Source organism: Protopterus annectens, chromosome 2.part2 (assembly GCF_019279795.1).
Source record: "Protopterus annectens isolate FY-2018-M chromosome 2.part2, PAN1.0, whole genome shotgun sequence".
Taxonomy (NCBI): domain Eukaryota; kingdom Metazoa; phylum Chordata; order Ceratodontiformes; family Protopteridae; genus Protopterus; species Protopterus annectens.
The window spans coordinates 333403972-333430798 of record NC_056730.1 but is presented as its reverse complement, the minus strand read 5'-3'; the positions used below and the strand labels follow the sequence as shown (position 1 = coordinate 333430798).

Genomic DNA, 26827 nt, shown 5'->3' with positions numbered 1-26827 from the left:
TATGCGAATGCAGTACTGCATTCGCATAAGTGTGTTTGACTATATGTACTAGATTGATGTACAGTGGGGATAGAAAATTCATCCATATCCCCACTGTAGGGCAATCTAGGAGTTGGAATAAATTAGTAACAGGGGGTGTGGGGGTGCAGTCATCCCCCCAGGGGGGGGATGACAAAAACGTGATGTCGTATAGGAGTTTGACTTACATCATGTCACATTTTCTGTGACAATGTCGACTCAAATGTGTCAATCATTTGGGGCGACATTCTGTACAGTCAAAATGTTTAGTTTCGGTTTAACTTTTTATTTCAAACGGCAAATGTTTTGCCATTCGAAATAATGACAGTAAACCTATTATATATACCTATATAGATACATACACAAAGACACGCATTTTATATATATGAATGCTACAGAATCTTGAAAGCCCAAAATCCTGAAAATTCAAGATACTGAAACCACACAGGATACCAACACTCACTATATTCCAGCACAAGTACATACAGAAACAAATAAAACACAAACTATATTACTGTTCTCCAAGTATAAGCAGGGGGGCAAGCCCCACTGCACCCCTACACCCCCTGCTACTTAAATATATCAACTCCAAGATTGCACTTAGTGTAGTGAAGTGCAATCTCAGAGTTGATATATTTAAGTAGCAGGAGGTGTGGGGCTTGCCCCCCCCTGCATATAGTTGAAGGGTAATATGTTTCTGTATGGACTTGTGCTGGAAAACAGTGAATGTTGGTATCCTGTGTGTTTTCAGTATTTTGAGTTTTCAGAATTCTGAACTTTCAGGATTCCGGGCTTTCAGGATTCTGTAGCGCTCCCATATACATATTTGTGTGTGTGCGTGTGTGTATATATATATATATATATATATATATATATATATATATATATATATATATATATATACACATACATACACACATATGTATGTCTGTATATGTATAGATACATAAACATATATATATATATATATATATATATATATACATATGTCTATATATGTATAGATACATACACACATTTATATATATATATATATATATATATGTGTGTGTGTGTGTGTACATACATTACACACACACAGATTACATATAGATATATATATATAGATATATATATATATATATATTCCCCCCCTCTTATCTCTCATCCACTGAGTCTACTGGGCACTCCTGACATACTCCGACACATACTCAAGGCTGGTTAAGAGATCAAGACATATTGCTGCTGCTTTTTCATTTTTTGTTCTAACTCACCATTTCTCCTTTGCACACACCTGTAATTCTCATAAGCAGATGTGTAATGGGCCATATGGCATATCTTCCTGCCTCTACAGCAACTCAGCCAAAGTCCCCTGCCCATTCCCATCTTCAGTCTCATTCAGGGATGTAACACAAGGAGTGTGCAAGTGCACACCCTCTTCCCCAAGCACAGTCGCACCCACCCTTCAACTGCTGCACCACAGATGCCCAAGCCACTAATCAAACGCAGGTTGCCTGGGCCATAGTTAAGGCTTTATCCCTCCACGCCATGCCACAACTAATGATCACTAAATATACTTAACGGCGAACTGCAAACAACACAGACTCCAGCAAAATGGTTACGATGGCATCCTCGATAGCCTTTTGGTAAAATTGCACAAAGGGCATTTCATTCACTTTATAACTTTCCATAACTTTAAATGAGAAGGGCACTACACAGCTGCTTCAGCAATGTAACTGATGTATGTGTGTAACTGTCTAGAAGCCATACAGCTTCAGAAAACAAAGCTGCACTGTGCTGTTATGTTTAGCTGCATGGCTCTTGTACACTTACACATGACCATAAAATTTGCAGTCATACAAGTAAACTTACCATAACAGTAGATGTTTTAACAGATCACTGCTGCAGTAGTCTAAGTTGTACAGTATATAGCCTACCCAGGATATGACATCCAGGCAATGATAAATGGATTGATGACTCTGCTTATTCTGACCTATGTCAGATACACATGTTAATGGCGGGACAGGTTTATGTGCTCCTACTGGTCAGTGTGTACCAGCTATAAATCCCAGCAGCAATGGATCAATAAGCTAGTGGCTGGATAGTGTTCAGCTGCCCAAACTGAGTTACCTCACATAGCTGTTTTGAGCAAAAGTTGGTTGTAAAACTGATCAACCTGCCAAACATGAACTAAAGATCACTATATTCAATTCAGGTTCACTGACAGGATGCAGCTTTGAAGTGGATGGTACATTGGTAAGGAGGAGGCTGAACATCCTCTGTAGCCAAGAAAAAAAGATGAAAAGGCAGTGCTGCAAAGACACTTGGTTGGCATCCAGTCTACTACCCATGGGGAGGACAGACTATAAGTGGTGCGGGGACTGCAGCAAGATACAGGCTTCATAACACAGTGATGGATGCCATCAGAATTAGTGGCAGACTCAAAAACTTGGGGCAATCATACTCCAGTGCAAGGACAGGGCTGTATTCATAATCTCCACCTATGCCACACAGCAGGGTTATGATACAGAGAGAGTGCATTCAGGCAGCAGCTGCAGCCCCTACTAGATAAAGCAGACAGGTGTGAATGGTGTTGATAATGGGGACCTAAATGCACATATCGGGACAAACAGAACAGGATACAAGGATTGCCAGGGTCTGCATGTGTTGGACATGAGGAATAAAGGAGGAGAGGTCATTCTAGACTTCTGTCTGGCAAATGGCTTGGTGGTGGCCAACACACAGTTCAACATTAGAGGCAGTCACAAGATCACACACAAGAGTGGCTAACACACAACTCAGGTAAACTTCTATATAAGGAAAGGGTACTGGGGTAGAATTAACAATTGCAAAGTCATCCTCAGTGAAACAGTCGGCCAACAGCAAAAACCACTGTAAGCAGCAGTCAGAGAAGGCTCTAACATTCAACAAACACCAGTCTGAAAATCTAGAAGTTAATGCAGTGAAAGCACAAGAATTCAGGTAAATACTCAGTGCTTCAGCACCTCAGGAAAAAGAGGAAATAGGTGGAGTTGAAAAAGAATGGCAGTGCCTCAAAACAGCATTTATAAGGACTATACAATAAATATGCGGGTATGGAAATAAGGTACATAAGACAGCTGGTGTTGTAATGCAGACGTCCAGGAAGTCATTAAAAGAAAGGTGGAATGAATTACAAAGGGAAGATAGAAAATCTGGACGCGGTTAAGAAAGAATATTGGCTGACTAGCAAAGAGGGTAATAGTAAAGAATAAAGCATCAAAGACACCCTACAATAATCTGGAAGGTAACTAAGCAGGTTGCACAAAATAATCTATCAGGTTACAAGGCAAAGACAGAAAAATGAAGGAGATCGTCATGAGACACTCTTCATAAGGGATGCCAGCAACAACCTGATCATCAGTCACTTCAAAGGCAAATTGAAGTAGTACTTTTGTCAGTTTCTGAATGAAGAAAACCCCCACAGAAGCTGTACTGCCCCAGACACAGCCTTCAATGAAAGAAAAGGAGGAGCCTTCCTAAGAAGAAGCAAGAATAGCACAAAGGAAAATGAAGTACGGGAAAGCAGCAGGCTTAGATGAGGTCACAGCACATATGATCAAGACGTTAGGTAAGTTAAGGGAGACAATGGCTCCTGGAGTCACCTTAACAGCAAGGAAAAGGTGTATCCCAAATGACTGAAGAATAAGCATTCTAGTGTCACTGCACAAGAACAAAGAGGACATTCACAACTGTGGGCAATACAGAGGTATCAAAGCCCTGTCTCATGGCATGAAAGTTATGTGACTGACAGAAGAATATTCAGAGCAGTAAAAAGTACAATGGGAGAGACAAATTGTTCAGATACTGATAAGGATACAGCACTACTGAACTGATGTTTGTAGTGAGACATATAGTTGAAAAGAACATATAAATGAGGAAAGAGTCCAACTGGGCATTCGTAGATTTGGAGAAAACATATGACAGCATGCTAAGGAAACTGATTTGTACAGTGCTGCAATGGTCGAAGTCCTGGAAACACTGGTTGAATTAGTGCAGGCTATGAACAATAACTCAAGTATGAACAGTGTTCATACATACAGAGAGGTTTCCAGTGGTAGTGGGTGTGCACCAGGATTCATCTCTGAGCCCGCTACTGCTCATACTGGTGATGGACTACATTTATCAAACAGATCAGAAGGGACAGATCAACAAAGTTGCTGTATGCAGAAGATATGCCATTACAGGCAGATGCTGAGCAAGAACTTCAGCAAATGACTGGGGTACAAAATGCAAAGTGAAGGCACATGGGATGAAACTGAGTACAGGTAAGACAGTTGTAATGGCAGCAAATGGGAGAATCAGAAGCTGAAAACTAAGACTGAAGGGAAATAGTGGAACAGGTTAACAGTTTTAAGTACATGGAAAAAGTGGTTGAGGAGAAGGGAAGTCTCAATGAGGAAGTCATTGCTAGAATCAGAGGGGCTGCAGCCAAATGGCTCAGGGTGTCAAGGTGTGACAGAACAATGCTAAAGAAGCTGAAAAGTAAGGTGTACAAAACAGTGGTGTAACTAGTACTACTGTATGGTACAGAAACCTGGCAGTGAAGACAGAACAGGTGAGGAGATGAAGTAGCTGGGACAGCTAGTAGGATGCACATTGCTGGACAGACAAAGAAATGAAAACGTCAGAGCAAAAACCCAAGTAGCTCCAACTGTAGAGAAGATCAGAGAGAACAGATTATAGTGATTCAGGCACATGTGCAGGAAATCAGAAGATATGAGACACATAAGAAGAATCCAAGAGGAAAGGATAGCATCCAACAAAGAGATGGATTGATTGTGTGTGAGAGAAGACCTGTGACAGTCAGGCACTACTGTCGAAGAAGATAAAAGACTAGCACAGAATCAAGACAGAGGTGGCAACAGTTGAAATGGCACCCCAATCCCAGGTAGACAAAATGGGGAGAAAAGGCAAGTTGATGAAGAAGATTGCAATGCTTTGCAAAAGTATGCACAGAGGATCAAGTTGCTAGAATCCACTCCTTTCAAGAAGCCATAGAATCTGCTACAGCCCTGGTAGACGGGGCCCTGACCTTGCCTGTAAATGGAATGTTATGCTGAAAACAATAAAAGACAATAGCATGAGACACTCATTTGAAAATAGTCTGTTTTGACCCAGGCTGTCCCCTTTTTTATATTCATAGAAAATAATCGAATGAATACAAGTTTGTTTTTTTTTTATTCTGTCAACGCAGTAATGGAATTGTCTGTCGACATCCAGAGTGTGCAAAATCTTTTCTCCTTTGTTTTTTGGATCTGGAATAAAGACAGGGAGGTGAATAACTTGACTAAGGGTAAACTGTGAAATTACTTTAGGCATAAATGAAGGATTTGTTCTCAAAGTCACTCTATCCTTTTGAAAAACGCGATAAGACTGACTCACCGTAACAACTTGTAACTCAGATACCCTTACTGCAGAGGTTACAGAGCTAAACTGTTTTCCAGTTTAAGAACTTCAGTTCAGCCTAATAAGCTGATTAAAATGGAAAACGTGCATGTTTCTGCAGAGCATAAAGGTGGTCCCAAGGAATGGCCACCTGCATTCTAGGCAGACAGATATGGAGAACCCCCTTTCAAAAATTGTTTCACTTGAGGCCAGGTAGAAAGGGAGATCTGTGGGCAGATAATTAGTGATGGCCAAAAGATGAATCTTGACAGAAGAATGGTAAAGACCATAGGATAACAGCTCATACACATATTAAAGAGACAGAGGCATATGGATCTTAAAAGGGTCCTGATTCTTATCTGGGCACCAACTAGAACATTTTTCCACTTATTTGTAAATTTTTATTTTTATTTTATTTATTTAACATTTTTTGACCGGGAAAGTCCGACTAGGTTCCACAGATCCTGTTTTCAGCGGAGGCCCGGGGAGAAATGCTCCAGACGCACGTCTTTAGAACTTTTTCAAGTAGCAGGTTTCTTAGCCTCCTTTAACAATTGCTACATATCCTCAAAAATAGGTGTCTAAAAGGTGTTAAAACTCACTCATATAATCTTGGCCATCTTTGAAAGAAGGGAGAACCACGTTTGCCTGGGCCAAACGGGGGTCACCACAATTATCCTTGGGAAGCCCTTTAAAATCTTTAGACTGACCCTGGTTATTAGCAGAAAGGATGATAAGGTGTAAGGAACATTCCCAACCATGACAATGAGAAGGCATGCGTCTTCTAGACCTGTCTGCAAGGAATCCTGGTACAGAATTTGTTTAACTGTCTACTGTGAATGGCAGCAAACAGATTTATTTCAATAGTAACCCACAGCTGGATTGATTCCTGGAAGACCCCAAAGTTCAGTTTTCAATTGTGAGGGTCTGTATTCTGCAGTAATGTTTTGCTCTAATGGAATACAGATAGCCTAAACTGAAAGGCAGAGCTCAGTTGCTACATCCCAGGCTACCATAGCTAGTCTGCAAAGAGGGTATGATCCGGTTACCCCTTGTTTATTTATGTACCACATCACTGTGGTTTTGCCTGTTAAGTATTAAGAGGATGTGGAGACCAAAGATGGTTTAGAGATCTGAGGGCATTTATTACTGCCAATATCTGTTTGACATTTACATGTTTTGGTCTGTCATGTTTGTTCCACAGAGTATGAATGTTAACCACCTTAGAAACAGCTTCCCAAGCAATGTCTGGAGCATCCACATTTTCAGACCAAGTTGGAGATGGAATATATTTAGGGGAGTCCCATGATGACAGAAAACTGATCCACCCACCAAACTAATTCCTTTTTGACAAAACTCAATATTGGAATTCTAAAAGAAAGAGGATGCTGGTGTTGGGTTCAAATTCAAGTGAGGAACCACTGATTTTTCCCTCATATGAAGTCTGGCTACAACAATCATGAGAATTGTAGAAGCCATAAAACCCAGACTCCTGAAATATTCGCAGGCTGAAGTCAGGGGCTGACTGAAGAAAATTAGAAACTGTTCTTTGTAAAGTTTTACTTTGTCCTGAGGGAGCAAATCTTCATAAGGGATGCAGCCAGAAGTCTTCCCAGAAACACTATCCTGTGAGAAGGATTTAGAGAAGATTTCGGTAGGCTTACTTGAAATCCCAAACTGATGAGTAGGTCTTTTATCCAGGGCAGAGAATCTTGACATTTTGAAAAATATTCTGCAAATATAAGACAATTATCTAAATACGGAAAGATGTGAATGCCTTATTGCCTACAACAAGCTATTAGTCAATCAAGATATTTTGTGATCCATCTCAGACTTCCCCATGTTTGTCAGAAGGAATGGAGTTTGCATTCAGAATGTTTCTGGCAGTAGATGATTTTGCCAAAGAACTATTCAGACAGCTAAGAAACCAAGTCAAAAAACAAGTTAATAGACATAAAAAGTCTTATACTCGCCTACAAGATATCCGTAAAAACAACCCTAAGAGAGTCTGGTCCTCCATATCCTCTCTCATCAACCAAGGTACAAAAAAATGATCCAAGCCCATACCTAGACTTTCCCCCTCTTCAAACAGCTACCTATTTCAATGCATACTTCATAGAATGCATAGCCAACGTAACCTCACACTCACTTGACGCAGACACTTCCACGCAGCTAACTTCACCTTCCTTAGATCATAGCAAACTTCCTTCACCAAACTCACCTAACTGAAACTTCTATACACATAGATAACTCCTTCCACTTTACCTTTCAACCAGTTTCTATAATTCTCATAAAAAGCTTTTACATAAGCTAAAACCTTGTTCCTCCTCAACTGACAACCTTCCCCTGGAATACCCAAATCCAGCTACAGATGCAATAGCACACCTAATCTTCATTCTTATGAATTAATTAATTATTATTACTAGATCAATTACAGAATCCTGTATCCCTAATGTATGGAAAATTGCATGTATTATCCCCTTACATAAAAGGGGTAATTCCACTGCCATCCTGTCTCCACTCTCTGAAATCCTTGAAAGCTTTACACATCAAAAACTTCTCCATCACCGCTTATGAAATAAGCTAATTACCAATACGCAACATGGATTTCAGCTAGACTACAGCACTTCCACTGCAATACTATCTTTTACAGACACTGTCAATAAAGCTCGCAACTCTAATAAAACTGTAACTGCAGTATTTCTAGCTCTATCAAAAATCTTCACCATGTTCTTTCACACTAAACTCCTCAACTTTACATCCTGGGTCTACCATGTCTGTCTATTCAATGGTTCTCTATCTACCTTGCCAACAGAAAACAAACTGTAAAATGGCAATGGTCCATGATCTCTGCATACCTTCCCACTTCCACAGGAGTCCCACTATAATTCATCCTTGGCCCTCTACTATTCAATATTGTTATCAATAACCTATATTCATCTTCTTGTGAATGCATCCTGACTCAATATGCAGATAACTCTACAATCATCTGTTCTTCAAACACCTTTACTCACCTCCAATAAATCACTCAACAAGCTGTTATCTCCATTGAAACATGGCTTACAAAAGCCCAGCTCTTAACTCAACCCCCACCAAAAACAAACTCATCCTCTTTACCCCCCCAAAACCACACCTCTAACAAAGCATCTTTCAAAATCTTTTTAGCAAATGGCACTGAAATTGACTTAGTTCACCATAACAAACTATAAGACGTCATAATAGATGATAATCTTAAATTTGACTTCCAAACAAATCAATTAAAAAAAAATATCAATATCAAGAAAACCCATCAAAAACTAGGCACGCTACATACAAACATTTTCTGGGCACACCCACAAAAATTAACTCTAGCCAAAACCTACCTTCTGCCCTCCCTACTTTATGGAGCCCCAGTTCTAACCAATTCACAATCATCCACAACAAAAAAAAAACATGACAGTTGCTACAACATTGCCAGGTTTGCTACTAATTAATCTTCCTTCTCCTGTCATTGCAAAGCTCTGCATTGCCTTAGCTGACTAGAACCCCCCCCCCCGACCTCTTCTACATTCAGCTAATAACAGTAAATAAAATTATACACAAACTTTTAGCCTACCAAGCTCTTATCCCTTTAATCAACATACATTTCCCTAAAAGAGCTCTCAAATCAGAAGAAACAACTTTTCACCACAAATAAACCAAATAAATCCCCTGGACAAAGCCTATACTCATACTCAGTAGCAAAAAAATGGAACTCCCTACCTTTAAAAACCAGAACTATTTCTAACCCACCTTTTAATACTTCCTAAAAGAATACTTTACAAAATGATGTACCTGCTCTTGTTCCAGTCCTGGCTGAACTTACTTACTATATGTCACTCACCCCCCCTTCACCACTCTCTCCAACCACCTACTCCCCTTCTTTTTTTTGCTTTCCTACTGCTTTACATTATTCACTTTCTCTCTGTCTCTGCAGACTTTTCCTCTATTTCTTTCTCTTGCCTACCTACTCAACTACGCTACCTGAAGACACCTTACTCTTCAGTCTTCTTGTAATTTCCTTTTCTCTCCATCCTTCCTTCTATAATCCTCATATGAACACCGTCTCATACTAAGACATAACTCAATTTCCCTTCACTGTCTCTAATCATGTAATCTGTAATATCTCTTTTTAAACACCTTATTGGACTTATCTGTGTAACAAATAATACGACTAATGAGTTGTTCCTTGCATATTTTCTCCAACTTATGTTATTGTTTTTCATTCTACTCTACTATGAAACATATATTCTGTGTTTTTCTCATTACAACATTTTTTCAATCTTATGTTTTGTAGTGTTACATGATACTTTGTGATTTAAAATAGCTGTAATTGATTTTGAAAGTGTGTGACTGTGGATCTTTTCACACCAGGCCTTCAATGAAAATGGGCACTTTTTGGCCCAGACTTTCCCGGTAAACAAATTTCAAATAAATATAACTGCAGGATCTGATTTGGTATTAGAAAATAAATATTTATGGGTCTGGGGAAGGTTAGATAACATCTGTCAGTCTTTTTAGGGACAAGAGGTTAACTGTTAGACATACTGTATGTTGTCAAGAAAATATCACCTAATGCTGGTAAACAGGAGGTACAGCTGTTTGTTGAAAAAATCCCATTGCAATAAGTTATATTTTTTTCTCAGATACTGAAATGTCAATCTGTTCCCATAAAACAATTCTTTTAGTCTAGCTACAATTTCAAAGATTTTGTTACAGGTGGAGAATCTGAAGAAAAACAATTTTCAGAATCAGAGTCGTCTTCTTGTGATATAGGCACGAGACAAAAATAATCCCAGTCCAACTTTTCTTCCTCAAAATGAGGCTCAGAATATGAAGAGGAAGAAATTCTCCTCCTTTTAAAATTTCTTGAAGAATGAGAATTTTTTTTTAAATAAGCACTTAGCAAGACCAAGGCAATCTTCCCTGTCCATTATATGCGAAGCAGCTGATGACATGTGCCTTACGTATTGTCTTCTTTTCCTAAGAGGCACTCTAGGAAAAGACCAACTCAAAGAAAGAGCTATTTCCTTGGAATTAGGCACCTTAGATTGGCTTCGTGGTAAAGCATCATCCATTCCCTATTCTTAGGCCAACAAGAATGGCTCTCGCTTGCATTACAGAAACAACCCAACAGTCAGAGAGGATGTGTCAAACCCCCAGTCCATAGTGGCTTCTCCAGGAACAATGCCAGTGGGATGGGGAAGACAATGAGCAGCCCTAGGTACCTAACTTGGCCATGGCAGTCACTCATTAGCAGCTGAAGCATTAATGAAGCCAGCTTGACTACTGCTGAATGCCGTAAAAATGTATTCTTCTTGCTAACAGGAGTCAGAAGTCTGCTCCATGGCTTAGCTGAAAAACATGCCTGATAAGCAGGTAGTGGAGCTAAGTTCCTATCACAAAATAAACATTTTACAAAAGAGAGACTTTAAAAGTTTTCTTCCAGACAGGTATTCCGGACAAAAAAATATTTTTAAGCAATTTTAGAAGACAACCTCTAAAAATACAATTTCAAGCTTTATATTACATTTCTTTACAGAAAAAATAACTTTTTCACAGAAATGTTAGTAAAGTGGAAGGTGTTTCCCAGAGGGGAACTCGTTTGACCAGCTTTGCTGAGGCACTAGCAACTACAATCACACCAAGCCCACAAGGAGATTGCACCTTGACAGCAAGAAAGTTTTGAAGGTTTGGCACCCTAACCACTGATTTTATACATCTCTCATAGGTTCATAGGTGTGTACTAGGCTAACAACCACAAGAGCTTTTTTTAAATCTAGCCATACATCCCAAATCTCTGACAAGTTCTGATACTCTTTATAAGTGTAGGCATGAGCCTGGGAGATGAAACATTTACAGGTTACTTGTATCCATTAGGGACAAAGGTGCCAAACCATTTCCGGTTTTCCATCCAATTGTCCAAATTGCACTTGAATTGGGTTAGGGAGGAACTCTGCTTCAAATGGATGGTGAGCTTATTCCACAGAGGGGGTACACTCTGGAACAGATACCTATCTCTCCAGCAGGTCCTATTCATATCACAAGCATGGTTTAAGCCTTTAGAAAGTACAGTTGTGTACACTTACCATAAATGTAGATGTTCGAGTCTATTCACTGTTGCATTCATTACATTTGGGTTATCTGCTTTGCAGTAGCCCTCAGCTGGCCTGATTAACAAAGTCTTGGGTCCTGCGCCAGTTGCTGACCCGTCTTCCATGACGTCAGGGGTATAAAACATGCAGCCGATGACATTACATCAGGTTTTTCTTGCCCCAGATGTCAGGTGCCACCTAATGGGAAGCAATTAAATCTATAATACAAGGATATACCTCCAACAAAAAAGCAAATACACCAAAAAGCTTTTTGAGCATAGTAAGTGAGAGTAGAGGTGTAGCCAAAAGAAGAAAGGGGGCTGGCGGGAGGGTAACCAGGACTGCAACAGTGAATACACTCAGACATCTACATGTATGGTAAGTGTACACAACTGTACTATGTTCTTCATGTTTCACTGTTGCAGTCATTTTATTTGGGTAGATTCCCAAAGCTAAGGTTGGGTGGAGGAATTTAAATAGAATTAGGACCAGCTATAAGGCCCTGCAAGACTGTAGAGGCAAAACCAGCTCTGGATTTAGAGAAAATTGGCAAATGATAATGCTTGGTGAAAGTATGTACAGAACTCCAGGTAGCAGCTTCTAGATGTCCCTTGTAGGGACGCCCCTGAGAAAGGCTGTAGAGGTAGATGCAGCCCTGGTTGAATGGAGTCTGATGCCCTGTGGGACAGGTTTGCCATGGTGCTTACAGCAAAAATGAATGCAGTGGCCTATCCATTTTGAAATGGTTTGCTTTGAAATAGCTTTCCCGTCTGTCCCTGCAGCAAATGCCACCAGCAGCTGTTCAGATTTCCTTTGAGGTTTAGTCCTGTCCAAGTAGAATCTAAGTTGTCTGTGCACATCTAAAAGGAGTGCAGTATCCGTTCCCCTTTGTTCTGTGGGTTAGGAAAAAAGGTTGTCAAATGAATGGACTGATTAAGAGCCACACTGGATACCATCTTGGGTATGAAGGAGGGATTGGTTCTGAGGGACACCCTGCCCGCATGAAAGATGATGAAAGGCTCCACTGCCATAAGGGCCTGTAATTCAGATACCCATCTTGCAGAAGTGATTGCTAAAAGGAAAGCTGTTTTCCAGGAAAGGAATTTTAAATCTGCAGTAGCAGCTGGCTCGAAAGGAGGAAGAGTAAGTTTCTCCAAGACAAAGTTAAGGTCCCAGGCAGAAGTTGGCACTCTCCTGGATGGCCTTAAATTTTTGGCCCCTCTGAGGAACTGCTTGAGCAGTGGGTGAGAGAAGAGGGGAGGCTCTGTGTTATAATGAGCTGAAATGGCTGAGGCATGGATTTTGATGGCTGAAAAGGACAAGCCCTTATGAAGCATCTTAGTCAAATATTGGAGAATCGGAGGTAAATTGGGCACTGCTGCACTCATCCCTTCAGATTGGTTCCAGGTACAAAATCTTTTCCATTTTGCAGCATAAGATTTTCTAATACTAGGCCTCCTAGCCTGTAAAATGATATCCACCATTGATTTGCTGAGGGGTGGTAAAGGAGAGATTAGGTAATTAGTCAGGCTGCTAGGTTCAGGGTTTGCAGCTGAGGGTGCAGAATCTGTTTCACCTGCTGAGACAACAGGGAAGGAGTCTGAGGCAGGTGCCATGGGGCCAAGCGTGGCACATTGCGGAGGGGGTAGCAGTGTTGTCGTAGCTAGTCTGGTGCAATTAAGATCATCCTTGGCTTGTCCTGTTTGATCTTCAGTAGTACTTTGGAGAGCAGAGTCAGAGGAGGAAAGGCATAAACTGATAGGTTTTTCCAGCTGAAGGATAGAGCATCCACTTTACAAGCTATTTTGTGGGGAATCCTTGTGCAAAACTTGTCCAATTGATGATTCTGGGGGGGAGACAAACAGGTCTATATCTGGGCTCCCCCATTTGCATGTCAACATGTTGAAATTCCTTGGTTCCAGTTTCCACTCGTGTGGGTCCATAAGGTTTCTGCTTAGACCATCTGCCAATGTATTTAGTTTTCCTGGCAGGAACTGAGCTTGTAGATTCACATGGTAGCTCAAGGCTGTGTTCCACAATGCCATAGCTAGTCTGCAGAGGGGGTAAGAATGGGTACCCCCCTGCTTATGTACCACATGACCATGGTGTTGTCCGTCTTTACCATTAGTTGTCCTGGACGAATGTGGTCCTTGAAGGCTGTCAGAGCATTCGGTACAGCTAACATTTCCTTTTGATTTATGTGTAGGTACATTTGACTTGGGTTCCATTTGCCCTGAATGCACTTCCCTGCAAGGTGTGCCCCCCATGCATAGTCTGATGCGTCTGTTGTCAAGGTTTGGGCGGCAGGGGGTAGTGTGAATGGTAGTCCCTTGTTTTGGTGGCAGGCCTCTGCCCACCAAAGGAACTCTGGCGTAGGCAAGGTATGATAGGAATCATTGCTTCTAGATCCTGTGAATGTTGATACCATAGGCTTTTGAGATACCATTGCAGTTTCCTCATATGCAATCTTGCATATGGAATTAGAAGAATGCAGGAGGCCATGAACCCCAAGGCTTGCAGTATTTGCCTTGCAGATAACTGGGCTTTTGTGGCCACTTGTTTGAAGTAGGTTGTCAAAAGAATCCGTTTCTCTGGCGTGAGGAAAGCCATCTGGGAAGTTGTATTCAAGCTTGCTCCCAGGAATATAATTTGTTGACAGGGTACCAGGTGTGATTTCTTTTCATTTATGGTGTACCCCAGACAAGTCAGTACCCTCTGAACAAAAAACAGATGATTCAAAAGTATGTCCTGGCTTTCTGCCTGAATTAGACAATTGTCCAGGTATGGGTATATTTGAATATTTCTTTGTCTGCAAAATGCAATAACTGGAGCTAGGCACTTTGTGAATACCCTGTGCGCAGTAGATAAGCCAAAGGGCAGTGCAGAGAACTCATAATGCATGTAGCCTGCTTTGAAGCATAGGTATCTTCTGCAAGACTCCCTGATAGGGATGTGCAGGTATGCTTCTTTTAAGTCTAGTGTTGCCAGCCATGCATCTTTGCCTAACATAGGAAGCAGCTGGTGAAGAGTCAGCATCTTGAATTTTGGAATCACCAGAAAGGTATTTAGAGTAGAAAGGTCCAGGATAGGATGCCATGTATTGCCTTTTCTGGGTACCAGTAAAAGTCTTGAATAAAAATCTTGTCCCTTTTCCTCTTCTGGTACCAGCTGAATAGCCCACATGCTTAAAAGAGAGAGTACTTGATTTTGGGCCTCTGCCCACTGATTTGGGGGTAGATCTGGCCACCCGCTTGGTGTTGGTAAGGTGTGGAAGTGAAATCTGTATCCTTGGGACACACAGTGGGAGTCTTACTACTCCCTGATTTGGGTGTGGAAACCCCCCATTGTTTAGTCTTGTGTGTCCCCTGGGGCTGAAACCTGGGGTTTCTGCTGTGTCTGGGTTTGGCTTGAGAAGACCTGGAAGGGGCTGGAAAGGACCAATTCTTAGAGGGCCAGTGCCTACTAAATCTAGGAGGCTGAACTTGTAAGAAATCTTTAACAGTTTGCATAGATTTAGCTTTATCTTCCATCTTATTGCCAAACAGGCCGTCCTGATTTAAGGGAGCATCCAGCAATTTAGCTTTAACATGATCAGGCAAAAATTGCTCCTTAAGACAAGCTTACTTTCTGAGCACAGACCCAGTAACAGCAGACCTGCAAGAGGCCTCTAATGAATCAAATCCACATTGCAAAGTATGTTTTCCAACCTGTTGAGCAGAAAGCATTAAATCCTGTAATTCTTTATTTTTCCACACAGTCAGGAATCAACATCATTTTCTGTTTAAGCAATCCAATAACATGTTGCTGATACTTTAACATAGGAAACTGGCAGTTTAAAGCCCTAATGGTCAAGGTTGCAGAAGTGTAAACCTTCCTACCCCATCTGTCCAGCGCCCTGGAGTCTCTATCAGAAGAGGTAGGATTTTTAGCAGTAGAAGCCTTAATGCCCTTGGACCCCTGTGAAATAGTCTCTGGACCTGCAACAGGATTTTTAAAAAGGAACTTGTGTGACTCAGGGACCCTGTAATATCTGTCAGGTTTTCTGGTAGCAGGAGGCAAGAAATCAGGGGCCAAACTAGATTCCGAAAAAGCATCAGCAATGTCTAGTACCGGAGTAGCTAAAGACCTATGCCGAGGCAGGAGTAAGAAATCCCTAAGCCTCTTTTTTGAACCAGAAAAATCCTGGCTTTCTCAGTGGAAATGCTCCCTTAGAGTATGTAAGGTTTCACCAAAAGAAAAATCCTCTGGATGGGGAAGCAGAGGGAATAGAGTCCTCTGCATCAGAATCCTCATAAGTAGATAAGGACAAATCCAGATCATCAGAAAAAACAGAATCCTGGTCAGAAGATTCATAAACAATTTCAGTCCTAGGCCTCTTAGAGGGGGGGGGGGGGGGTTTGCTTCCCCTGATTAGAGTTATTAGATCGTCAGACATTATTATCATTTGTTTTTTAGGCATAGAGGCCTGTGCATGTGGTCTGGGTGTCATTTTTTTAGGTACGGTTCGAGATTTAGGCCTAAGTGAAGAAGGAGGTGTCGGTTTTATATGCAAGTCCGCAGGCCTGAATACACCCTCAGAAGCCGGTGCCTGCACAGCGGCTCCGGACCCATCCAAGGTAAAGACATCTGCTGGTTTCAAAGTTGAAGCATCTCGCGGCATACCGGACTCTGAATGGGTCTCAGTAGAGGCCTGCGAATCAGAAATAGCGGGTATTAGGGGCTGCGAAAGCGCCTCACTGAGTACCGGCGAACTGGCGACTGGCTTAGCAGAAGCGTCAACAGTTTTGGACCTCGGCGGCCTGTCTCTGTCTTTATCTTTGTGGTATTTTGGAATCCTGTTAGTTGGATGGCTAACCGATGACATTTCTGGATAATTAAACCAAGAACCAAAATATTTAGAGCGAAAATATACCGACGACGGATAGTGCGCTGATTAAATAAAGCACAAAATTGACAGCAAGGTACGTAGTGGTCAGGGCCTAGGCAAGGAATACAGTACGAATGAAAATCTTTATGAGGTATTTGCTTTCCACAAGTAATGCAATTATTAACTTTTACTGACATCGGTAAGGAGCAAGAAAAAGTTTCCCCAACGGGGTACTTGGCTTTAGTTGAAGACTTCTGTTGTGAAACTCGCAAATGAAAATTTCAGGAGACGGCCGACCAGTACTTGCGAACTGCTTCTGCTTCTGCTTCAGGCACTGCACAGCAAGAAAGACTGATGTAATGGTGTCGGCTGCATGTTTTATACCCCTGACGACCTGACGTCATGGAAGAAGGGACAGCAACCGACGCAGGACCCAAGACTTTGTTAATCAGGCCGACTGAGGGCTACTGCAAAGCAAATAGCCCAAATGTAATGACTGCAACAGTGAAACACGAAGAACATCGGGTAATTCTGGTGTTGTCTGCTTTGTGGATATGCAGAAGGTCCATCAGAGTGGGGTCTGACAATGCCCTGTATGCCAGGCATATATCTCCTCTCAAAAGCCTGTAGGAGACAGAATACAGGGAAAGGGCCTTGAGGCAGTCTGCAAAGGGCATTTTACTTATGCCCTGTATTCTTTTAGTGAGGAACCTCTGTGGACGTTCCAATTGTTAGATATGCCTGGTTCGATACATACCAAAGGGGGATCTGTACTCAATGATAGGTCTGATGAATGCTGAAAACAGTGGAACAATGACTTCCTTGGACTTCGATGTCATGCCTTTGTTTATAAGTTGTGCAACATAGAATGAGTTTATCACCACTATAGGCACATGATGGTCAAAGGCTAGATTACTATGCGTGTCCCTAAGTCCCTGACTACTAGGTCAACACTAAGAGGTGTGTTGTCAATATGACAGTTACCAGGGATGGGTAACTAACTTCCCAAAGGATACTATTATGCATTTCGTGGCATATAGTTTTAGTCCATGGCTCTGACACCAGTTGTTTGTCTGTGTCAGCCCCTCCTGGAGAACATTTATGTCAGTGTGAGATTCAATGACAGCTCCTAATTTGCGATCATTTGCACATTTATTCAGCCAGAGACAACTGTCATTGGCCTTGACTTCAGAGAAGTAAATTCTAAGGAGAGGTCCAAGGACTGATCCCTGAGGGACTCCACTTGTGACTGACCTCTTTGTAGAGGTGGACTCCCCCAATTCTAACTTCCTGGGTCCTGTCTGTGAACCATCTGATATCCAGCGGGTGACATATGGGTTTGTACCCAAACTCATAAGTTTGTCAACAATGCCTGAGTGGGGTATTGTGTCAAATGCCTTAGCCAGGTCAGGATAGGCAGTGTGAACGCTTTTGCCCTCATCCATTGCTTTGGTGAACTTCTCAAAAAAGTCCACCAGGTTGAGTAGGCATGATCTGCCCTTGATGAAACCAAACTGGGTTGGGTCCAGTGTCTGAAGATACACTATATCTCTACTGATCATCTCCATGACAATTCTTTCCATGGATTTGCATATAAGACTAGCGAGACCTGTAGGTCTGTAGTTTCCAAGGTCTGCAGATGGCCCAACTTTGTGCAGAGGGATGAGTGCTGCCTATTCTCCATTCATGAGGCATGAAGCCTGTTTGGAGGCTACAGTTAAACAGTAATTCCAGAGTCCATGACAGGTCAGATTTCATGGGGTTCCTATTATATGATTGAATACGCAAAGTGGATAGCTTAAGTTTTAGCTGTCTCAGTGGAAAACCACTATTTTTAAAAGAGCAAGATAGACTGGAAGGGGGTGGGCACTTTTGTATTCTGGTACTATGGAGTACAGTGGGATGGGATGGTCAATAAATTTAAATAGTTGAAAGGGAGTGACTTCACAAAATGATAATTTTATGCTTATGCACACCAGCCAATGAAAGGAGTGAGGGAAGTAGATATATGGTCAAATTAACATAAGGGGCAGGCAACTAGAAAGACAGTGAAATTTAAGAACACAACAGGGTGGGAGAGTGGGAAAAATCTGACTCACAAGAGACACAACTGTGGTCTATTTTCAGGTTTTAATAAGCAATCAACAGCAGAATACAAGTAAAACAGTGTAAAGAAAACAAATCACAGTATACAAAATAGAAAAAGGCAATAAAGTAATACAAAGTGCAATAAATCAAAAGCAAGCTAACCTTTCCCCTCACAGCAAACTGTGGCAGTGCCTGGGTGAGCTTTTCCAGTAAAGGGACTCCTTGAGTCCTTCAACTTTTAAAGTGTATGGAAGGTGCCCTAAAGCTTTAGATGCTGGTCAGTTGTCATATTCTGGGCAGGATATAACCTATACATCTTAACCTACTGCAACAACGATCTAATGGTCAACATCTGAACATATGAAGGTAGTGCAGTGTTATGCTCACTGTTAAGTTAGATGTTGCTAGTCATGTCACATGCCACAAATAATCCATTATCATTCATAAGCAAATTATTTGTTGAAGTACTGTCATGGCAAAAAATGTAGCAGTCCTTAAACCTTAAGGATCTTAAAAGTAGTTCATATACATTTCCAGAACTTAATCATACCTAAAAACTTGCCACACCTAGAAACACAAAACTACTATGAACAGCAGTTAGCATTTATAACACCCCAACAGTTTTCATGAATTTCTTTCCAGCAGTATGACATAATTCCAATAACCAAAATTCTAGTCAAATATGCCACTATAGTTAACACCCATCCTAAGCCAGCAAATCTATTTGGCAAAGGGAAAATTATAGGCCTAAGAGAAAAAAATTGAATCTACTGAAAATAGACACACTTTGAAAAATATTCCCTTGAGATGGCAAGGTACAGCCATTTTATTTGTGGTGTATGGTCAACTACTATATAGCAGGGAAGCATCATATTTTAATTAATCTCACATCTTCATTATAAGACCTTTACAAGCAAAGTCAGACTTTTCAAAAGAACTTCATCAAAGTAGCTAATGTAAAATCCACAGCATCATAAGCACATTTCATATCATACACTCCTATCTTGTTTACTGTAGCAGTCAGCTTTTCTGTTCTGTGTGTTGCACTACCTGATAGGAATAGACATTCTCAAATTAGTTTTAAGATGGAATTCTGATAAGAAACCATGTAAGCAAAACAGTTTAATGATCTAATTCCTACGACACTAGATGTATAATTCTTTTTTAACCACATTCATGTAGTAATCCAAAATCTCTATCAAATGGGAATACTAATAGGAGTATTTTTACCACTCTGGATAGATTGGCAGAGACAGAAATTTGCAGAACCAGCCTTGTGGGCATTATACAACTCCAGATTATTTAATGTTAATTTATACACCCTATACGAAAGTTGCGTACTTACCATAACATCACATCTGAATGTGCAGGTCTACCATGATCATCAATAGGAATAAGTCAGACCTTTAGTACGTCCGGCATCGGAAACTTTCCAAGACTACTAGCACCTTCTGTTTTTATCCATAATGACCTGCAAACTATTTTCTACTCTAGATTTCTATTATGTCAAGCTAAGATGAATCAGAAAAACATATGTGATCAGTAAAATCCCTTTAAACCACATCTGCACTATGGCAGGGGGAAATGAAAGAGGGCAGGTAAATAAGGGTATACTTTCTCATCCATATCTAACTGTAGGGTAAGTATATAACTTGCATAAGGTATGGCGAGGTCTATCCTCATCAACAGCAGCACAGAATTCCAGGCTTAACCTCCTGGGTAGTCCCTTTCATGGGAATATAGTCTTAAAATTGTGGCTCTAAAGGAAGTCTAGACCTAGGGATACATTGCAGCCACTTTGTTCCTGTGAATGAGCACTTGGCAAGGAAGAGAAAGGTTTACAGTGTTTCTCACACAATTTTTCCCCCATGGATTTTTTATTTTTCACTAAATAAATAAATAAGTAATCAAATACAATAGACTTAAATTATAAATATTATAACAAGTTCTTAACAATAACAAACGTGAATTATGTACAATACTTACAGAGGCCTGATACTGGATATTAAAATTACAGCTTAACATTTTTCTCAATTTTCATTAGCTAATTCAGTCATTAATACCATTGTTCTTCAAATATAGATCAATAAGTGAAATCACTTTAATCCAAGAACTGCTAGAGAATGTATTAGGATAAGTTCTTAGTTCTTTTACTTTGGGCTCTTTGACTGTCATTTTCTTTAAAAACAAGAGAAAATTTCCAAATTATTGGAATACTTTTTCTTGCAACAGCCATGATAGACCAAAGAATATTATAATTTGCATTCATCAAATCATTTTTATCTATTATATTAAATATTAGAAACTTCATTAAAGAAAAATTATCAGAAAATAATGCTTGCAAAAATTCTTCTATCTTAAACCAAAATAAAGAGAAGGGTAAACATTCATAAAATATATGAATCCAGTCAACTTTACAATTTTGTCAAGATCTCCAACACGAGTGTCATTTCCATTTGTTTTAACAATTCTATTAGATTGGTTACTTCTACATAATTTGAAAACTTATACAAATGATTTATGCATATTCATGTTAAATTCTTGTTATAAAGAGGACCTAAGGTTTTTTACTTACTATATGAAATTTTATATAATAATTAAAGAACGGACAATTACATTTCTAAACTTTATAAAATATTCATTGAATACAAAACAAATTTAAATGTAAAATTTTGGAACCATATTACTTTGTGTCATGCATCACAATTTAATTCCCATAATAAATCACAATTGTTATCTTCTATTAAATATACCTCATGGTCTCAGTTCTGGCATATTTTTACCTGGAAATGTCTACATAGAGCTTTTCTAACTTCTCACACAAAATTTAATGCAAGCAGTCAACCATCTGGACCAAGTAGTATTAGAGACTTTAGAGCCCAGTTTCTTATTACATAAGGAGGCCAGTGATTATCTCAGGATCTGCAAGTCTTTTTTTTAAACATTTTATTAAATTGTCATATTTTAAATAATGACACAAGTAAACACTGAAAACAAAACAACCGGTCAAGCAGTACACATGTTTTTGTTTTAACAATTTTCATTGACTCCAATATTACATAAATTGCTCAAATCCTGCCCTTCCTCAAATCTCACTCCTCCACCTGGAAAATTACTCTGCCATTGTTTGTATGTGATTTCCTCCTTTCCTAAAAATCCCACATCCAACTTTTATATCCTTTACAACATTCAAGGCCTTACTTACTATGCCTATTCAATTAGATCATGTACCCCAGTTTAATAGAATAATTTCACTAGTTATAACTATTTGTTCCCACAATATTTCTGAAAACGTACTCTGTAAGGAATACTTAAAATCTGCCAACTTATTATCCCCCTCCCCAATAAAAAAGCAATTATCTTTCTCTTTCCCTTCACAGTTCCATCATTCGCTACCTACCCGAGGGAAAATTATCTGAAGTCTGCTTGGGGTATAAAATATCCATGCAAACTCTTCCGTGCAAAAAATTCTAAGCCTTCTAGACTTATTTGCATACTTTGGAGCCACAGATATTTCTCCCACTGTTTCTTTGTAAAGTGATCTTCAGTTCTTTTTTTCAGTCTTTTCTAGCCTCAAAGAAGGATGTTCCTGAGTGGGGCAGAGCCAAAGGCAGCACTGCTTCTATAAATGAGATTCAACTTGTAATGACCAATAAAGGCAGGCAGTGGACCAAGCAGCTGCAGCACAAACAGCATAAACAGAGGCTCTAGCCGAGAATGCAGATGATGTAGCTATAGATCTAGTGGAGTGAGCTTTAGGTTTCAGTAAAGGCAGACCTCTTACAGAAGAGACATATGAAATACCACCCATTAACCATTTTGCTAAGGTGACTTCAGAAACTGGTTTTACCAATTTAAGGTCAAAGGAAACTAAAAGTTGGTTAGTCTTCCTAAAATCCAAAAATGAAGCTATCTATATACAAACAAAAGATGAAGAATGTATTCTCCTTTACTGGGAATTTTTGGAAAGAAGAAGGGTAAGTTGATTACTTGGCTGTTGTTGGTCTCAGAGGCTACTTTTAGCAGAAAAGACAAATTGGTACGTAAGATGACTATCTTTATGAAAAATCAAATAAGGCGGTTTTGAAGACAGTGCTTGGAGTTCTGCAACTCACCTAGCTGAAGTTATAGCCATTAGAAAGATAGTCTTCTAAGAGAGAAATATGAGATCAGACTTGGCTGAGGGGCTCAAAAGGAGGTTGAGCTAAGCTCTGCAACATAAGTGCAAAGTTCCATGGTGGGGTAGGGTCTTTAATCGGAGGTCTAAGTAAGAAGATACCTTAAAGGAAAGCTTTGCATAACCTGCATGAAGCTAGAGGGAAAGCATTATCTCCAGTATGATAATTGGAGATGGCTGCTAGCTGAATCTGGATGGCGGAAAAACTAGTACCTCCTTGAAAAACTGAAGTAAGGAAATCTAAAACTGCTGGAATAGGAGCAGCAAAAGAATCTATTTTCTCTGATGCACTCAATAAGAAAATCTTTTCCATTTACTCTTATATATTTTTCTAGTTCAGGCTTTCTGGGATGATATTTAAATTTAGTGAAGTGATGAAAAAAGCCTGGCCTGTCTAGCAACCATTGGAATTGGGAAAACCATGTGGTCAACTTGAGGCATGGAATGTTTGGGTGAGCCATCCTTGTTGGATAAGATATCAGATCCGGACAGAACTTCAGTGTCCAAGGAGGACAGATGAGGTAAGACCACAGAAAAGGGAACCAAACTTGCCAAGACCAATAGGGGACAATGAGGATAACCTTGCTCTACAGCCAAAGTGCCTTCTGAAAAAATTTGGAGATTATAGATAAGCTCAGGAAAAAACACGAACCAAAACCAAGTAAAAATTGATAAATGGAAGGAGTCACCAACGGAGCACTTTTGTCAAAATCTACTAATTCAAATAACCAAGGTTACATGATTAAATACCCTAACCCGCTTAACTGTTGGATAACCATAAAACATCATTGCCTATAAATTAATTAAGTTATTTAAAATTACATTATCAAAAAACAGCAGGAAACAGCAACAATACCATAAACCCCAACCAGTCAAATAAAAATACAGCATGGTTAAAAAATATCCTATTAAAATCACATAAAGAAAGCTGATTTTAGTTTCAATACAGAACTAACAGAGGTCTTATCATTGAGTCCAGGTGGTTGACATGCATTTAGTTTAATCTGCCACTTGAGCTCTAAACCTTCCAAGAAGTCATCATCCGGACCACCTCGTGGACCCAAGTCTACTTGTTCTAATACAAAAAATTTGAAGGAATGTGTCGGATGTACCTTAATGTGCTTATATAAAGCATTAGTGTCTTTGTGGTTCTGAATATCATAGTTGTGTTGGTATATTCTTTGTCTAAGGGCTCTGATTGTCTTCCCCACATAATAACCATCACATACCATACAGATTGCGATGTAGACCACGCCCTTAATATAACAATAATGCTTTGTGTTAGTAATAATTTTACCATAGTTCCTAACTTTGATTGAATCAGTGTCCAATATGAAAGGGCATTGTCCACACCTCCCACATTTAAAAGTTCCACCTGGTCCTGACGTTACCTTTTTCCTCTCCACCAGACCTTTCAATGAAATACCCATTTTGTATACCACAAGAGGTTTTCCCCCCAACCTTTTGTTGATCTTATTGTCCATACAAAACATGGTCCAAAAATCATAAATGATACTGCTAAAATTGGAAGCATTTCTAGTGAAAGGGAGGACACATGCCCTACTAAAACTGTCAGTTTTTACCAACCCAGGGGCTCTAGTCAAACCTCCAGGATTTTCTAAAAATGCAGTATAAGTGCCCCCAGCTCTTTTTAGTTTTACTTCTTCAGCTATGTCATTGACAAATTTAAAGGGGTAACCTCTTTTCCGCAACATCCCCATAAGGACATCACATTCTCTAATAAAATCATCCTGATCAGAAACCATTCTGGCCAATCTCACATACCGACCCTTGACAAGGGACCTCTGGTGCAGAGGGTGGCAACTCTCAAAATGTAACAGTGAGTTACAGTAGGTGGGTTTCCTGAAAAGATGTGAGGTAAACTTGCCCTTAGAATGGTCTTTCTTGATGGCAACATCCAAATAATTCAAAGTGTCAAGGTCCTTGGTCATGGTAAATTTCAAAAAGGTTGTAGTATTGTTTATATAAGTGAAGAACCTATTCAGGCCATCCTCACTCCCATGCCAAAATAGGACCATATCATCCAGGTACCATCCATATAGTACCCACATGTCCTTAAATTCAGAGCTCACTATATAGAGGTCTTCCCTCTGGGCTAATACAATGTTAGCACATAACGGCGCACAACATGCACCCATTGCCACTCCCTCAACCTGCTTAAATAAATGCCTTCAATGGGGATGAAACTGTTGTCCAGGACCATCTCCATACAGGACCTGATTGTAAGGATAGTGTCATGGTTCAATGAACCATTCAAACATAAATAGTCATAGAACGATTCTAGTCCAATATCATGGGGTATTACAGAAAAGAGGTCACAAATGTCAATGGTGACCAATATCAAGCCCTCGTGGTACATTCTGTTCTTAATTTTAGAAAGAAAGTCCCAGGAATCCTTAATCACCAGGTCTCTATTCTCCAGGGTATGTTTAACTGTACTGTCAATGTACTTGGCCAGACTGAAGGTTTTAGATGCTTTTGCATCAACAATCGGTCGTAAGGGAGGATCGGAAATACTTTTATGGACTTTGGCGTTCCAAACATAGTAGGAATTCTAGGATGTTTTGTCTCTAAAAATCTTTAAGTTTCCAAAGTGATTTGTTTATTCAAGAATAGTTGTTCAATATCTAAATCAATACGTCTATAAGCTGTATTCAGCTAATTTTTTGAATCCTCTGTGTAGGTGCCACTATACATTAAATCAGTCATTTTACTGTTGTAATCACATACGTCCATGATAACAATTCCTCCCCCCTTATCTGGTTTCATGATCCTAATTTCCTCATTGTCTAAAATATCACAGAGCAATGAACTTTCTTGACTTGTTAAATTGCTTGCCCCATCTTTGTCAAAGAAATGTTTGTTGTTAGAAACCACTTTCTTTCCTAAATTCTTTTTCACAAAGGGTCTCATACAACTGTACTATCGAGTGCATGGGGGGAATGAAAGTACTTGCTCTATTTAATTGGCCTAGATTACCCTGCAAATTAAAGGCACCATTCCCCGACTGTGAGAAAAAAAGTGCCAAGTTCAACTTCCTGGTGAATAATTTAAACTCCAAAACAGTGTTAACTAAATCACTTCCAGTTGTGGGCACAAAGTTAAGCCCTTTAGAGAACAATTCTGCCCAATCAGTACTCACAGCTGCCCTACTGTAATTGTAAATGCTGAAATCATGGTCAAATTTTTTGACAATATTACATACATTCATCCCAGTCCCTTCATGCCCATCATTGGTCACCTCCAATGTTGTTGTTGTTGTTGTCTCCCCCTTCTCCATTGATTCTGACAGTACACTTGTCCATAAGCCCCCATTCCCTTGTCTCCCCCCCCCCCCGATTCATTAATCGCTGGGATCTCCTCAGAGGAGGTGGTTCTAAAGGGGCACTGTCACCCTCAGAATCAACTACATCATCCTCTTCATTAATTCCATTCACTTCCTCAAATCTCTCAGACCACCTAGCTTGTTGGCAATGGGGTGGGTCAGGGTATGCCCTCCCCCCTCATAATCAGTTTTATCCCTAATAAGTTTTCTTTCTTTTCTTTTTTGCAAGTTCACCAGTTCGTTGTCAACACTATTGAATGGTTCGTTGAAACATGACACTATCCTTTTCAATCAGGTCCTGTATGGAGATGGTCCTGGACAACAATTTCATCACCTTTGAAGTACATTTATTTAAGCAGGTGCAGGGGGTGGCAATGGGCGCATGCTGTGTGTCGTTATTTGCCAACACTGTATTAGCCCAGTGGGAAGACCTTTATATAGTGAACTCTGAATTTGCAGACATGTGCGTACTATACGGACGGTACCCGGATGATTTGATCCTATTTTGGCACGGGAGTGAGGATGACCTGAACAGGTTCTTCACTTATATAAACAATACTACAACCTTTTTGAAATTTACCATGACCAAGGATCTTGACACTTTGAATTATTTGGATGATACCATCAAGAAGGACCAATCTAAGGGCAAGTTTACCTCACATCTTTTCAGGAAACCACCTACTCTAACTCTCTGTTACATTTTGAGAGTTGCCACCCTCTGCACCAGAAGAAGTCCGTTGTCAAGGGTCAATATGTGAGATTGGCCAAAATGGTTTCTGATCAGGATGATTTTTATTAGAGAATGTGATGTC

The 26827-nt window shown here is 40.0% G+C and overlaps 1 protein-coding gene across 2 annotated transcripts in view; it reads right to left on the bottom strand.

The window, feature by feature from the left end:
• The window catches only part of GTF2H2C (GTF2H2 family member C), a 736228-nt gene that overhangs the window by 395407 nt on the left and 313994 nt on the right, over positions 1 to 26827 (bottom strand). The gene's annotated exons all lie outside the window — the stretch shown is intronic.